A 10,841-nucleotide genomic window follows, 5' to 3' on the forward strand; every position below is an offset into this window, starting at 1 on the left:
ATATGGGTAGCCCCCTTGTGGTGGTGTCACCTCTGGGTATGTCTTGACTGCCCGTTGGTCATGTCCTATCTTACTGGCCTATTGGTTGATGTCTGTGTGTCATGATGTCTCTGGTGCTCCCTCTAGTGTTTATTTAATTCTAGTGTATCTACATTAACCCCTTGTGTATTTACAGTGATGTATATCACCACAATGGCCAAGGAAGGAGCGTTTATAATGCGGACAACAGATTGGGTTGCTAAATCCAAGCTGGCAGGCGGTAAGAGCGGGAGAGACTCCTGGAAAGTCATGCTCGATGCAGATTGGTGCCCCTGGTGACTGCAAGTGACCTATTCCAGGAAAATCTCACTATGATAATGAGTGAAAGTTTGCCTTTTGCACCACAAGGTATGTATGAGAAAAGAAACAGCAATTCTCAATTGAAATAATTTATGGCACAAGTTGAAAAAAGGCATTTGTTGTTATCTTATTCTGCACTTGCAGAAAGACACTCTCCGAACAAAGCGGTAATACCTGGCACAGTAGCACAGTGGTTGGCACTGTTTCTTCACAGCGCCGGGGCCCCAGGTTCGATTCCCGACTTGGGTCACTGTCTGTGAGGAGTCTGCAGGTTCTCCCTGTGTCAGCGTGGGTTTCCTCCGGGTTCTCCAGTTTCCTCCCACAGTCCCAAAAGATATGCTGTTAGGTAACTTGGACATTCTGAATACTCCCTCCGTGCACCTGAACAGGCGTCGGAATGTGGTGACTAGGGGATTTTCACAGTAACTTCATTACAGTGTTAATGTAAGCCTACTTGTGACAATAAAGATTACCAATAAAGATTATCAATTAATAATGACCCAAACGTATTTCACAGTTAAGCTGTGTATAGTGCTTTTATTTCAATCTTCCCATTATTTCAACGGTAACACGGGGCAGGTTATTCTCTTCAATGCCTGGCTTTAAATAATTTGACCACTCCCGCTCATGATCTTCCACCTATCAAAGCTAGTGGATGAGCAATTGTGGACCACCAATGCTCAAGGTGAAATGGCACTCAGCACTCTTGTACCAGGGCATTGAACAGGAAAATCTGAGCCTGTTACTTCTGTGTGCTCTGTGCCAAAATCTTGTGCTGCTTTGTAATTTCTTTACATGTAGCAGGACTAAGTGAGGTGCCTGGACTGCTTGGTATCAGCAAAGAAATTTTATTGAAGTGACTGTACTATATCAAGCTGGGTCAACGGTACTGCCGAGTGATTTGAATAGCTGACTTTGCCCAACCTTTGGCACATCCTTTGTCATTTTCATACTGTCTGGGTCAGCTAAATGCACCCCTGACTAGGGAGGCAGCAGTTTCACCTATTCACCCATTCCTACTCCAGCCATGTCCCTGCTCCTGCTTCGTATGCCTGGTGATCTGTGTGGACTCCAGGTATCATGGGTGTCTCTCTTCCTTCCCAACACAGGCTGTTGCTCCTTCTACTACAGTCTGCTTTGTCCACTGTTAACATGTTGGGGATTGGATGGTGACAGCCATTGTGCAGTGCTTCTCTCTCCTAATAGTTATCTGGAGTTGCCACACATTTAATGGTAGACTGCATTCTTTGAAGCAATCATATATGATTAATTGTATAATAAATAGAATTATTTATAAAGATAAATCATAACAAATTATTCATGCAGTGATCACCAGACCTTGCAGGGTACTTTACTCACTCTCAGGTAACTGTCTAAAATCTTAAAGGTCAGTTAACAGCACTCTTTTGTATTCAGGCCTATGAGATGTGCTAGGTAGCTGTGAAGGGTAACAACTGGCCCTCTGGAAAGGAAGACGTTACACTTCCCATCTTCTCTTGCTCACTGATGTTATGCACCTTTCCTAATGTTCTCTCCTCAATCACATTACCCTAAATGCTCCAACTGCACCATTTGCCAGAGAAGCAGGAACCTTCATGTGTGAAGTGATTTTAAGATTCCAGTGTGCCAAGGTTTTAACCATTGCAGGAAAAGTTGCCGGTGCTATTCAGGGAGAATGGTGATGAATAACAATCATTTATTATTTAAGTTGGAAATTCTAAAATGTGCAGCATTTAATGCTGCGTTTGGTGGCAGAGAGATATGTAATCGGGCAGGAGAATGACAAGTGACAAACTTCTCCCCCTTCCCATCTCTGTCCCGATAAGTCTTGGGCAGGGAAGATTGTGTTCAGCTTTTCTGCCCACTGTCAGTTGGGGCTCTGAAATGCGCTAACAATGCTGACTAAATGTTAAACCCCAAAACAAGCCCTGTTAAACACATTTCCGGCAAAACCCAATACAGCATTGCGCAATGCACAGCTGTTAGTCTCTGATTGACCAGCAGTTGTCGGGGAGTTGGGGGGGGAGGGGGGTAGAAGGACAGCATTTCAGTGTTCAGGATACTTGATCCCAGGTAAGGTCCATCACTGCCCAGTGGGATAGAAGGACAGCATTTCAGTGTCCAGGATACTTGATCTCAGGTAAGGCCCATCACTGCCCAGATAAGTGCCTCATTGGCATTTAATTTAGCAGTTCTTCCAGGGCAACCCCTCTGTCACCTCCATTAAATACCACTCAATCCATATTACGTGCCCATTTGTTCGTCATAGTAAGTGTCAAATGCAAACATTTTCTGTTAGATTCCGACAGGTTCTTCAAAATTTGGACTTCCGCATCTCCGAGACATGAGGGTCATCTCAGCTTTGGCAGTACCCAACAGGACAAAGTCCATGATGCTTCACTTCTGATAGCATCAGGAGATCTTGATGTTCAGAGAATCCAGTGATCTGTCCTCACGCTCAACAGTTCTCAGCAAGTATTGAAAAAGCCTTTTGCAGTCATTGCCCCCACTTTAAACAACTTTGTGGGTTCTTGGAATGCCTGTCAGGCAGGCCTCCTTCAAAACAACATCTGTGCTTGCAGCTCACTGCCAAAGCATTCAGTAAATGTGGATTATGAGCTGCCAACAGAAGCGTATCAAGGTCACGTCGAGATGGGAGCAACACCTGAGCTGATAACTACTCCGTTCCAAAGTTCTGGGAGCCATATTTGCTTGTTGAGATGTGAAATGGTTCTGTTCAAGGTGGCCATAATCTCAAATAAAAATCCTATTAACATTGTGCTTTACCATGGTTCTATATTTACAGCACGCGGTCAATTTTCAAGCCAAGGTCCAAGATATGAGAAGAAAATTGCTTCTATAATGGGCATTTGATCTGCCCATTATAGAAATTCTGTCCCTACAGGTAGCTTACAAAATGTTTGTGTGCGTCAACGTTAAGTCGACCAGAACAATTTACATAGCGTGTCGCACTGAGGGGGGAAATCATCAAAGTTTCTGTGGCTTTGTTGTTGACATTCTCACCTCAGGCTAAAAGGATGCAGTTTTAAGTTTTATTTTAGTAAGCACAAAACCGACATTAGCACCTCAGTGCTGAGGGAGAGCTGCGCTGCTGGAGGTGCCATCGTTTTGGCTGCGGTATTGAATTGAAGTCCTGTTCTGCCCTCTCAGGGGGATGTAAAAGACTCGAGGGCACCACTTCAAAGAAGAAAAAAGCAGTTCTCTCCTGGCATCTCGGCTGATGATTAACCTTCAAGGTGGATTATCTTATTGGTGTTAGTGGGATCATCATAGAATCCCTACAGAGCTGAAGAGGCCATTCAGCCCACCGAGTCTGCACCGGCCCTTGGACAGGGCACCCTGCTTGCTGTGCCATGGGTTGCTGCATTTCCTGCACTGCGACAGTGACTGCACTTCAGAAATGCCGTTGTGTACAGGATATTGTGTACAGGATAAAAAATATTGAGACAGTTGCAATTAAGAAAGGGGAAACACACAAACAGTGTACAGGATAACCTAATCAACAAATGGTGTGCGGGGGGGGGGGGGGGGGGGCATTGTCACATCATCTGATGGTCTCAAAGCACATCAATCACCCCGTAGACACATTATGCAGAATTACTGTACAGGAACACAATTATCAGCCCAATGGAGGTCATCGTTTACTGCCAGTCCCTCCGGCATAGATTAGAGCAGGTACTTACCAGCGGGACCTGGCTCTGCGGGCGGCGTCCGGGATCCTCGGAGGGGCGTGGGGGGATCTGGCCCTAGGGGTTGCCCCCACGGTGGTCTGGCCCTCAATTGGAGCCCACCAACCCGCAGGCAGATATCTGTCCTGGGGCACTTTATTCCTCCGCGTCTGCTGCTGTGGATCTCCGTGATGGCTGTCGCGGAGATGAACCTCCCCTGCGCATGCGCTGGGATGATGCCAGCTCATGCTGGTGCTCCCGTGCATGTGGAAACTCACGGCGGAGGCCCTTCGGCACCGTTTGGCATGGCGCTAAGCCCCTTCCGTGCCAGCCAGCTTGGCACAAACCACTCTGGTGCCAGCCTAGCCCCTGAAGGTGCAGAAGATTCCGCACCTTCGGGGCGACCCGACGCCTAAGTGGTTCACGCCACTCCTTCGCGCCAAAGTTGCCCACCCCACCAGTTACCGCAGAATCCCGCCCAAAGTCTTTTACGTTGGGGAGAGCGCCACTATGGCAGTTGGGTTCCAGCTCTGTCCACCACCACAGGTACCAATTTGTGGTGGATGTTATCATACAGGATTTTCCCTGTGCGTTTCAGGACTAATCCATTTTGTGGTCTGGGAGTGGCTTCAGGACAACCAGAGTGTGGTGTCTCTGGTGCTGGCTTTGGCTTTGGTCCTGATCTCGTATTGGGCAAAATTACCCTCTATCTATGTCCCAGGGCACCTCTGCCAAAGTTCCAATCCTTTCTCAGGGTTATTCTCAGGGCAGCACGGTAGCATGGTGGTTAGCATAAATGCTTCACAGCTCCAGGGTCCCAGGTTCGGTTCCCGGCTGGGTCACTGTCTGTGCGGAGTCTGCACGTCCTCCCCGTGTGTGCATGGGTTTCCTCCGGGTGCTCCGGTTTCCTCCCACAGTCCAAAGATGTGCGGGTTAGGTGGATTGGCCATGCTAAATTGCCCGTAGTGTCCTAAAAAGGGTAAGGTTAAGAGGGGGGGGGGGTTGTTGGGTTATGGGTAAAGGGTGGATACTTGGGGTTTGAGTAGGGTGATCATTGCTCGGCACAACATCGAGGGCCGAAGGGCCTGTTCTGTGCTGTACTGTTCTATGTTCTATTAGCGAAACATCAAATTGCGGGACACCCATTATTTGAAAAACCCCACCAATCCCCTTTTATGGTGAGGCTCAGGTAGCATTCGACTGAGCTTCCGTTTGGCTTTTGTAAAATAGCCTCTGATTATTACACCCAAACGTGATACATTTATTGGGGTGTATCCATAATACACCATCCTCACATTCCCCCACGTCAGGTGGGGCAAACCATAAATAACCTGGATATAAAAGCCATGATGTGGAGATGCCAGCGTGAGCACAGTAAGAAGTCTTACAGCACCAGGTTAAAGTCCAACAGGTTTGTTTCAAACACAAGGACAGCACGATGGTGCAGCGGTAGCACTGCAGTCTCACGGCGCCGAGGTCCCAGGTTCCATCCCGGCTCTGGGTCACTGTCCGTGTGGAGTTTGCACATTCTCCCTGTGTTTGTGTGGGTTTTGCCTCCACAACCCAAAGATGTGCAGGGTAGGTGAATTGGCCATGGTAAATTGCCCCTTAATTGGAAAAAATGAATTGGGTACTCTAAATTTATTTTTTTTAATGTTTGTTTCAAACATTAGCTTTCAGAGCACTGATCCTTCCTCATGTGAATGAAGAGGTGGGTTTACAAACATATATATAGTCAAAGTCAATGATGCAAGATGATACTTTGAATGCAAGTCTTTGCAGATAATTAAGTCTTTACAGGTCCAGATGGAGCAACTGGAGAGAGGGATAATCACAGGTTAAAGAGGTCTGAATTGTTGCAAGCCAGAACAGTTGGTAGGATTTCGAAAGCCCAGGCCAGATGGTGGGGGGTGAATGTAATGCGACATGAATCCAAGGTCCCGGTTGAGGCCGTACTCATGTGTGCAGAACTTGTCGATAGGTTCCTGCTCGGCGATTCTCCGTTGTCGCGCATCTTGAAGGCTGTATTGGAGAACGCTTACCCGAAGATCAGAGGCTGAATGCCCTTGACTGCTGAAGTGTTCCCTGACTGGAAGGAAACATTTCTGGCCTGGCGATTGTCGCGCGATGTCTGTTCATTCGTTGTCACAGCATCTGCATGGTCTTGCCAATGTACCACGCTTCAGGACATCCTTTCCTGCAGCGTATGAGGTAGACAACGTTGGCCGAGTCGCACGAGTATGTACCACATACCTGGTGGGTGGTATTATCATGTGTAATGGTGGTACCCATGTCGATGATCTGGCACATCTTGCAGAGATTGCCATGGCAGGGTTGTGTGGTGTCGTGGTCGCTGTTCTGAAGGCTGGGTAGTTTGCTGCAAGCAATGGTCTGTTTGAGGTTGCGCGGTTGTTTGAAGGCAAGAAGTGAGGGTTTAGGGATGACGTTGGCAAGATGTTCGTCTTCATCAATTAAGTTATGAAGGCTGCAAACAAGATGGCCTAGTTCCTCCGCTCTGGGGAAGTACTGGACGACAAAGGGTACTCTGTCGGTTGTGTCCCGTGTTAGTCTTCTGAGGAGGTCGATGCGCCGAGCGCCATATCACGTTCGGACGAGGGCATCTTTCAGCGTCTGTAGATGTCTATTACGCTCCTCCTCGTCTGAGCAGATTCTGTGTATACGGAGGGCTTGTCCATAGGGGATGGCTTCTTTAATGTGTTTAGGGTGGAAGCTGGAGAAGTGGAGCATTGTGAGGTTATCCATGGGCTTGCGGTAAAGTGAAGTGCTGAGGTGACCGTCCTTGATGGAGATGAGTGTGTCCAAGAGTGCAACCAATTCTGGAGAGAGTCCATGGTGAGTCTGATGATGGGATGGAACTTATCGATGTCATCGTGTCGTCGAAGCACTGAAACTGAGTGCTGAGTCCAGTAAATCCGATGAAAAGTAGACCGATGTAGGCGTAAGGATCCATCTCGTGGTTCTGGTTCCAGTGGTATCCTGAGGAAATGAAGCATAGTTTCTGTTGTTATCACATGCTTAATCTTTTAATAAACCAAAGGAGACAAGGCACTCATTGTCTCTTTAAACACAACCAATTGCCGTTCAGGCTTAGAGTTGTTGGAGTGCAATCTGTTTTTAAATGAGGGCGCCTGTTTTATATATCTGTCAGCCGCAATCACATTTGGCCTGGGGTGTAAATAGCATATGGAGTCAGTGTAGTATGACCAAAGAAGAGAGGACGAAAGAGAGAAAAACATGAAGTGGCATTGCTGAGGTGTCCCTGCCATGAGGAGTGGCGGGTAAGCGCTCACAGTGTGGATGGGCCAGCTGGGACCTTCCAGCTGCTGTGGGTGGTGTTCTCTTTCATATCTGGGGGCTGGTCTAGGCAAAGGGACAATTGGTCTCGGAGGTCATGTGTACGATGCTGGGGGACTCCTGCAATCACGAGCAAAATGGCCTGATTGTCCACAATTAAAACATACTCCCCTATCCCTTCCCTGGGACGTGTATGGCAGGACTGGATCCCTTGGGTACTGGGATTCTCTTCCCTCATTTCTCCATGAGGGACCTTGTTAGCCCTCATAGGATGCACAGTTGCCTCCTTATCGGCACTTGCTGGTGGGTGTTCCTCAACTGACTGTTCCCAAACTCTGGATAAGCGCTGAAGAACCCATGCTTCATTGTGCGTGAGGTAGCGGGGTCAAAATTTATAAAACCTTTTTTGTCTGCCTCGGAAGAGCAGGATACTAATGTCCGTGCCAATTTGGAGAAGTCAAAGTTATCTAATGTAAGTCTCCGAACATCCCTTTAAAGTGAATGCAGAGCCGACCCACGAAGGCAGTCGGATGTTCCCCTTTCCTTTGCCTACATTTGTTTAAACTATCTATGGGATCCCCCTTATTATAGCCTACTGCTGTTAATATCGCCTCTTTCATGTCCTCTAAAGTTCCTTGTCCCACGTTTTGGGGTGATGGTAAAGCTGACTGGCCTGCGGACTAAGGCACATTACTATGAGCTTTATTTCCTCCCTTTCGTCTAGCACATACATTATATTTTGCTGTCTAATCTCTTCAAAGAAGCAGTGTGGGTCCGCATTAGGCTCAAAAGTGGTGATTTTATTCCAGATATCACTCAATTGGGTCACTGTAAGCGGAGTTGTGTACGTAATTGCCGGGCTTGCGCTATCCCCAGTGTTTCCCTCCCTACCCCCTCTTCTAACCAAAAAAAAAACAACCGTGGTTGTCGGGAAGATAAGTTTATCTCTTTAAAAACTTACCTTGAAGGGTGACATCACAGCAAAGCAGTGACCTGATTGGCTGGCAAGGAAAGTGCTCCTATTAGCAGTTGCTGGGAGAAATTTAACTCTTCGTGTGTTGGTGAGTATTGTGATTGGTAAGTAAAATCTTTATTCATTTCACTTAATAATTATTTGATACTATATTTGTAATCAGTTAAGGTAAAGGGTAAAAATGGCCGGAGATCCCAGACCCGTGTTATGCTCCTCGTGCTCAATGTGGGAGTTCAGGGACACGGCCGATGCCCCTGACTTCTTCATGTGTGGGAAGTGTGTCCAGCTGCAGCTCCTGTTAGACCACATGACGGCTCTGGAGCTGTGGATGGACTCACTTTGGAGCATCCGTGATGCCGAGGAGGTCGTGGATAGCACGTTCAGTGAGTTGGTCACACCGCAGATTAGGATTGGTGACGGAGACAGGGAATGGGTGACCAAAAGGCAGAGAAAGAGCAGGAAGGCAGTGCAGGTGTCCCCTGCGGTCATCTCCCTCCAAAACAGGTATACCGTTTTGGATACTGTTGGGGGAGATGACTCACCAGGGGAAGGCAGTAGTAGCCAGGCTCATGGCACCGTGGCTAGCTCTGCTGCAAAGAAGGGTGGGAAAAAGACTGGCAGGGCTATAGTCATAGGAGATTCAATTGTAAAACGAGACTCCCAAATGGTACGTTGCCTCCCGGGTGCTCGGGTCAGGGATGTCTCCGATCGGCTGCCGGGCATACTGAAGGGGGAGGATGAACAGCCAGTTGTCGTGGTGCATATAGGCACCAACAATATAGGTACAAAAAAAGGGATGAGGTCCTACAATCAGAATTTAGGGAGTTAGGAGATAAGTTAAAAAGTAGGACCTCAAAGGTAGTAATCTCAGGATTGCTACCAGTGCCACGGGACAGTCAGAGTAGAAATTCAAGAATGGTCAGAATGAATACGTGGTTTGAGAGATGGTGCAGGATGGAGGGTTTAGATTTTTGGGACATTGGAACCGGTTCTGGGGGCAGTGGGACCATTACAAACCGGATGGTCTACACCTGGGCAGGACTGGAACCAATGTCCTAGGGGGTGCTTTTGCTAACACTGTTGGGGAGGTTTTAAACTAATGTGGCAGGGGGATGGGAACCAGATTAGGAAGTTAGAGGTCAGTAAAGAAGCAGCAACTAAAGCCAGTAAGGTACGAGACAATAAACTCAATGTGACTAAGGGGAAGAGTAGACAGGGAAGAGATGATGAACGCAAAGGTGGTCTGAGGTGCATTTTTTTTAATGCGAGAAGTGTAGCAGGTAAGGCAGATGAACTTAGGGCTTGGATCAGCACCTGGGAATATGATGCTATTGGTATTACTGAGACTTGGTTGAGGGAAGGGCAGGACTGGCAACTGAATATCCCAGGGTATAGATGCTTCAGGAGGGATAGAGAGGGAGGTAGAAGAGGTGGAGGAGTTGCATTACTCATCAGAGATGATATCACAGCTATGATTAAGGAGGGCACGATGGAGGATTCGAGCACTGAGGCAATATGGGTGGAGCTGAGAAATAGGAAGGGTGCAGTAACATTGTTGGGACTTTACTACAGGCCTCCCAAAAGCGAGCATGAAGTAGAGGTACAAATATGCAGACAGATTATAGAAAAATGTAGGAACAATAGGGTGGTTGTGATGGGAGATTTTAACATCCCCAACATTGAATGGGATTCGTGTAGTGTTGGAGGCGTAGATGGAGCAGAGTTTGTAAGGAGCATCCAGGAGAGTTTTTTAGAGCAGTATGTAAATAGTCCAACTCGGGAAGGGGCCATACTGGACCTGGTATTGGGGAATGATCCCGGCCAGGTGGTTGATGTTTCAGTTGGTGATTACTTTGGGAATAGTGATCACAATTCCGTAAGTTTTAGAATACTCATGGACAAGGACAAGAGGGGTCCGAAAGAAAGAGTACTAAATTGGGGAAAGGCAGAGTATAACAAAATTCAGCAGGACCTAGGGAATGTGGATTGGAAGCAGCTGTTTAAGGGTAAATCCACATTTGAAATGTGGAAGTCTTTTAAGGAAAGATTGATTAGAGTGCAGGAAGACATGTTCCTGCGAAAATGAAAGATAGAAATGGCAAGATTAGGGAACTATGGATGACGGGTGAAATTGTGAGACTAGCTAAAATGAAAAAGGAAGCATACATAGGATCGAGGCAACTCAAAACTGATGAAGCTTTGGAGGAATATCGGGAAAGTAGGACGAATCTCAAACGCGCAATAAAGAGGGCTAAAAGGGGTCATGAAATATCTTTGGCTAACAGGGTTAAGGAAAATCCCAAAGCATTTTATTCGTATGTAAGGAGCAAGAGGGTAACTAGGGAAAGGATTGGCCCACTTAAAGGCAAAAGAGGGAATTTATGCGTGGACTCAAAGGAAATGGGTGAGATTCTTAATGAGTACTTTGCATCGGTATTCACAAAGGAGAGGGACAAGATGGATGTTGAGACTAGGGATGGATGTTTAAATACTCTCAGTCAAGCTGTCATACGGAAGGGGGAAGT

The sequence above is a fragment of the Scyliorhinus canicula genome, chromosome 9 (assembly GCF_902713615.1).
Source record: "Scyliorhinus canicula chromosome 9, sScyCan1.1, whole genome shotgun sequence".
Classification (NCBI taxonomy): Eukaryota; Metazoa; Chordata; class Chondrichthyes; order Carcharhiniformes; family Scyliorhinidae; genus Scyliorhinus; species Scyliorhinus canicula.